Source organism: Telopea speciosissima, chromosome 11 (genome assembly GCF_018873765.1).
Source record: "Telopea speciosissima isolate NSW1024214 ecotype Mountain lineage chromosome 11, Tspe_v1, whole genome shotgun sequence".
In the NCBI taxonomy this organism is placed as follows: domain Eukaryota; kingdom Viridiplantae; phylum Streptophyta; class Magnoliopsida; order Proteales; family Proteaceae; genus Telopea; species Telopea speciosissima.
Window position 1 is genome coordinate 29,682,447 of NC_057926.1, and position 6,469 is coordinate 29,688,915.

General features: G+C 37.8%; 1 non-coding gene across 1 annotated transcript; it reads left to right on the plus strand.

Moving 5' to 3' along the window:
• Window positions 1-3,500: 3,500 nt before the first annotated feature.
• On the plus strand, window positions 3,501-3,613 carry LOC122646970. Its single transcript, XR_006330768.1, has one exon. It is a non-coding gene; the product is annotated as a small nucleolar RNA snoR100 (small nucleolar RNA).
• The last annotated feature ends 2,856 nt before the right edge of the window (window positions 3,614-6,469 follow it).

Here is a 6,469-nt window from a genome sequence, read left to right on the forward strand (position 1 = left end):
ATATTAGTTATCCTTCAAAGATATTTGGATCCCTGCTATGAGACTAAGGTTCTGCTTGTTTTGTAGCTTACCTTTACAGCAAAAAAATTCTGGGAAAGTCAAATCATCATCATCATTGTTATTATCTTTTCCACACTCCAACATGACAAAGAAACATATTTGGGCATGGTTGACCGAGGAAAACAATCCAGCCATATGACCGGGGGAGGGGGGGGGGGTGGTCCAAGGGTGGCACTTGTATCATGGATCAAGATGCCACCATTATTTTTGGAAGGCTTAAACTTAGTGTCACAAAGCATTGTGAACTGACTCCTGTATCAAAGACAACATACACCCCTCACACTCAAAATATCCTCAGCCTTCCCCCTTGCCAACAATTCCCTTCTTTAATTTTTCAACCCCATATCTGCAACTATGGTGGGGGGTGAACTATAAGCAGCAAGCAACTCTAGTCCCGACGACCAGTGACTTGTGTGAAGCTCCAATGCCAGCAATATTTCGTTTCTAAAAGTCCCCCCCCCCCCCCATATCACCATCAAGTATCTCACCCTTTTTTACTTGTCTCCAACAAACTGATGTAGCCCTGATGATGAGTATTTAATGCCCACTTCACTTTCTCCCTCCCTTCCAATGTCTTTCTCAAGCAACGAATCTTTTTCAAATGCACTCTTTCCAAAACGTTTACAATGAATCTTTTCCAACAGCTATTTCTCTTACCCCAGGATTTGAGTGTGAAAAAAATTGGGAAAATTGCCAAAAATCTGAGTGAAATGTATCGAAATTGGAAACATATTTATGTTTCCACAGGGATCGAAATAACTTCACGAGTCGAGTTTCAGAAATTAACTTCATCTACAATGTCCTTTGCTTTCATGGACTATCAGATTGCTGCTGACTGACATAATTCCAATCTGTAAACAATTTCTTTGTCCCTTCCAGTTCCATTGCTTCTTATTGATTTGCTTCCTTATCACCTTCTTTAAAAATTCTAGAAGTGGATTTTGAATTTGTTCTTTTAGCCACTTCAGCAAAAAGCCTATTCATGGAGCTTGGCCTTTATTTTTTCCAGGTAATAGGAAGAAGGTTTCCAGGTTTGTGAAATAGACAGTTTAAATTGAGAAATCTAAAAAACTGGACAATTCAAATCTGTATGCAACATAAGGCATGTCACAAATCGTTGTTAGACTGGTCACAACCCTTTTTCAAGAACAGTATTGAAAAAAAGAAACTGGAAGTTGTTTTCCAAATTTTTGTATTACATTCAGTAAAATAATTTCTTATCTCTTTAGCCCTATATAATTTCCTTTTGCTTTTAAGACAGTTCTTGTAAAATATTTTCATTGAATCAACTAAAGCCTAAGTCAGCATAAAACACATTAGGCTTAGGAGGATCTCCGATGGCAAAACCATCAAAATAGAAAATATCTTGATGATACAAACACAAAAAGAAGTGGATCAAAATTATGTATAGAAAAGATTTTGATGATACAAACACGAAAACAAGTGGATCAAAAGTACTTAGCCTAACATACTAGGTGGTCCCATTATGCAGGCAAAAATAAACATGTTGCATGAACCTCAATATGACAAATAGAATCAGTTATTACTCACCTTCATCTCAGAAGATCGTTTTGTTTTGAGACTCAAATAGTCAAATAGAGCATTCCACTTCTCAGAACAGTTGTCAAGTACTCCAAGCCTGTAATATTGCTGCATCTGGTGAAATGGAGCTGCAAAGACATGAATTTCCTTCAGTTCAACAGCCTAATACGAAAATACAAAAGTATAAACAAATATGAAAATATATTAATGTAATTAAAACATCACCTAAAAATTAATTCACTTCAACTTTGTTCAGGAGTCAAAAAAAATCAGCTAGAAATTAAGTCAGCTCAACTTTGTTCAAAGAGTCAAAAAGGCGGTAAAGAATGATAACAAGAAAGTTACACAGCAGGTTAAAGCTGAAGCAGTAACCTAATGCTAAATCAGAGAAATTTTAAGATTCCAGTATCACACATCAATTATACATGTGTATCTCTTTTTTGATTTCTCTTCTGCTTATCATTTTTGATTGGTACAAAACAAAGTGCAACTTATCAAGCCTACTATGAAATTTTACTCTAAATCACTCCACTACTTGTAGCCCATTTCTTCCATTTGGAAGTGTTCAAATCTTTGGTAATGCAGGCTCAATCCAGTTGATGAGGTCAAACTTCAGCATAGGTTTGCAGTATTCTTTTTCTTCTACCCTCAAGAGAATCCTATTACATTTTTTTTTCCAAAGGTTCCAAGTAATGAATCCATATTAGGAGACATTTTTTAAGAGGATTGATGTGAAGCCAATTAGTATCAAATTCCATAATACAATACACATATTTCTGTCCAATAAATTAAACTACCATTTCTTCCATACATCTTTTTTCTTTGGTTTCTAGATAAATCAAAGAAGTTTTCTAATAAAGAAAGAAAAGATCCCCAAATCTTTACATGGTCCAAATGTACTAGCCAAAAATATGCTGGAACCCTAAGTGGGTTGTCTTCCATATCCTCAATTTGTTTATCTTCTTTTCTCTTCTTTATTTCTATTTTATCCTTTTTTCTTATAATAATTCCTAAATGGGTATTCTTTTCCAGCTATTATATTGAATCAGATTGTTCTGACTCTAAATTCTGAAAACCTTATTTCCAAATCCTAGAAACTCTATTCCTTAAACTCCAACGGAAACTACAGATCCAACAATTGTCAACATTTGATCACCTAACAAAATGAAAACCAAAAACTAAATGCCTCAAGTCAAACCCTCAGAAAATCTTCATCATTTCCCACCACCTTTTCATTTGGGTAGTCTTACAGCAGCATTTTATCCAAGGCCTTAAAGAGACTCCTTAACTTGTCAAAACCCTAGTACACAATAAGTCTCTAAATTATTAAATTTGAAATTCCATCTAAGTTAGGGATCCAATTAAACCAAGAACTTCCCAATGATAAAAAGAGATTGCCAAGGGAAAAGCTTTTAACCACCTCTGGTTTTTTTTTTTTTTGGAAATTTATACATACCACCCCTGAGGTTTGACGAAAGGATAATTTCACCCCCCCGTTTTGGAAAATTCTGCGTACCCCCCTGAGGTTTGCAAACGGTAACAAATAAGCCCATTCCGTCAGTTCATGACTAACACTGTTAAAAATTAGACATGAATTGACGGAATTGCCCTTCTAAGAAGAACCCAAAAAAAAAAAAGGTGAATGGACAAAATTACCCTTACAAAGGGATAAAAGAAAAAAAAACCTGCAACTCATCTTCCCCAATCGAATTGGGGAAGATGAGTTGCAGGTTTCAAAACCATAAGGGTTTTTTTTTTTGCTCCGCTGCTTGAATCCCCAATTCGAGCTCCCCTCCCTCCAACGCCACTGGAAATCTGGGAATTGGAGAGGTAATCTGGGAATCGTGCGAAAGTTTTTTAGAATAGCCGAGGAAGCTACTCTATTGGAGCTGGGAAAAGAGTGTTTTAAGCATGGTAGTGTGCACAGAGATTGAACAAACAAGGTCCTCATGTCTGCTCGCATTGAATCCTTTGTGGTTATGATTTGTGGGCCTGGATCCGACCTACATTCTTAGCATTTTTTTATTTTTCCCCTTTTCTCTTACTTCACAGAGACTTGCTCATGATTTCGTTTTCTTCATGTACTAAAATTGGCTATTGCCACTCCTTACATCCAAGAAACAATGGAGTTTGGCTATGAGAATTGATTTTAGGGTTTTTTTTATTATTGATTTGGGTCTATAAAACTGACTGACTTCAGTCCTTAGAATCAAATCTTCTATCCAGAAAAATAGAGTTTTTAGAGTTTTTGTGTGTGAATCTGTTTGTTGAAAGTCTAATATGAATCATTAGATTTCATATGTCGCTTTTGAATCTGTTGATTTATTGATCCAATTCTATGTCTTAAGTTTTCAATGGAGGCTTTAAGATGCAAATTCTGTGGGTTGGTGATAAAACACATCAATAGTTCGAATCTTTGATGACTTCGAATAGAGAGCTCCAGACCAACCATCCACATGGTCGAGATCCCATTTAATGGACTCCATTTAATTGGGAGAAAGGCTAACTTGTTGCAAGTGTGATCTGAATTGGATCTTGTCAGTTTGATCTAATTTTGTGTTGAATCAGTTGGAATGGATTTGTAGAATTGGCCACAATTAATCGGATTCCTTTTGAACTTGGATGGAAACCCAAGATATTTGGCATAATAAATCAGCCAATAGGAAATCGATCTGAACTGTTATGCCTCAATTGGCGTTGGAGGGAGGAGAGCTCGAATTGGGGATTCAAGAAATGGAGCAATCGAGGAGCAAAAAAAAAAAACCCTTATGGTTTTGAAACTTGCAACTCATCTTCCTGAGTTGCAGGTTTTTTTTTTCCTTTTTTTCCTTTGTAAGGGTAATTTTGTTCATTCACCTTTGTTTTTTTTGGGTTCTTCGTAGAAGGGCAATTCTGTCAATTCATGTCTAATTTTTAACAGTCTTAGTCATGAACTGACGGAATGGGCTTATTTGTTACCGTTTGCAAACCTCAGGGGGTACGCAGAATTTTCCAAAACTGGGGGTGAAAATATCCTTTCGTCAAACCTCAGGGGTGTATGTGTAAATTTCCCTTTTTTTTGGGGGGGGGGGGGGTTGTTTAGAACCATTTTCATAACATATGCACATTGGTTCTTCACTTCCTATAAGACCTCTACACTCCCTCCAGCCAACATCTCCAGCCTATATAGTGACTCTTATTCTTTGATCTTCCAGCCCATTTGGTCAAATATTCAAGTGCAATAAGATCAATGCCACTAACAGTTTGCCCATTACACCACATTCAACATTTATGCTTGAGGAATAAATCACTGATGATACGAAGATGTTTCGTATGTTCAGGAGGGGAATCGGAGAAGACGAGAATGTCGTTGATATACGCCACACAAAAAGAGAGAGAACCAAAGATGGAGTCAATCCAACGTTGGAAAATCTGAGGGGCAGTACATAATCCGAAGGGCATAACCGTCCATTGGTAATGGCGATTAAAAGGAGTGGAGAAAGCTGTGAGAGGTTTAGATTCCTCAGTGAGCTTGATCTGCCAGAAGCCAGATTTTAAGTCAAACTTACTATAAATCTTAGCTAGTTTGGCACGATGAATGAGAACGTCTTTGCGAGGGATGAAGTATCCGTCGAAGACAATGTGCTGGTTTAAATGTTTATAGTTTATAACCATACGGGCTTTACCACGTTTTATCTCCGCATGATTGCGTACCATAAAAGCTGGGCAAGAGTGGGGACTTGTTGAAGGTTCAATAAGTTGGAGGGCCAATAAGTCGGAAATTTGAGTGTCAAATTCTTCTATATCGGCCTTGATGTAGAGGATGGGTTTAACCCGAATAATCGTGTTAGGATTAGTCAGTTGGATGGAGCACCAACGAGGGCTTTTTTCCCAATGAAGAAGGGGTTGGTCACTAAAAGTGGGGGCTAATTTGTCAAGGAGCCAATGGGAGATGGCGTTGTGGACAGAACTAGGCCAATTAACGAAGGTAATCTGTTGAAGTACAGAAGAAGAAATCCGTTGTGGAGTGAACGCTGAATCATCACAGACAGATTTGTGAGAAGTCAGTAAAGGAAGAGACACATCACCAGTAGGATGGTGAATTTGAATAGAAGAAGAATGCAAGATGAATGGAAGATACTTATGCATAAAGTTCGTACCAAGAATGAAATCACCATGCATGTTCGGAAAATAAGTAATTTTAGGAATCATAAATTGCTTGTTCTGGAGAAAGATTGGGATATTATGAGCGCGATACTCAAGGGTCGTTGTTGGACCCGAAACGCCACTAATGTATGTGGGCTGTTCCAATTTTTCCCAAAGGTATCCAGGGATAGCAGTTGTTTTACAAATGCAGCCGGTAGCACCGGTATCCATTAGGACATCAAGAGTATAAGGTTTGAAACCAGAAAAATCAAAATGGCCCTTAATGTAGGTGTAGTTTTTGGGATTTTGATTGGATTGGAAGAAAATATCGGTGTCAGTTGTGACATACCGATGAAAGATATTAATGACAGCAGTAGAATCGGTGTCAGAAAAATCTTTTCGAAGAGGAGCTTTGAATGCTCGAGCAGAAGGAGGTATCCAATCTTGAGGATAAAGTCCAGGCACATGGTGAGGAACATAGGAAGAGTTAGAATGGCGAGAAGAAGAGCCAATCAAAGCTTTAGATGAGCCAGGTATGGCGGATCTAAGGGAAGGGGTACTAGCAGTCCTAGGTAAAGAAGGAGTAGAACCAGTAGAGCGTCTTCGGAAGTACAGATTGTTTCCAGAAGCCTGAAGCTCAAAGGTAGGAGGAGGAGGAGTAGTGATATTTTGAGAAGTGTCAAGAATATCTGAAAGCATCCATTCCTGAGGAAGTTGGATATCATGCCAATCGAGTAACCGA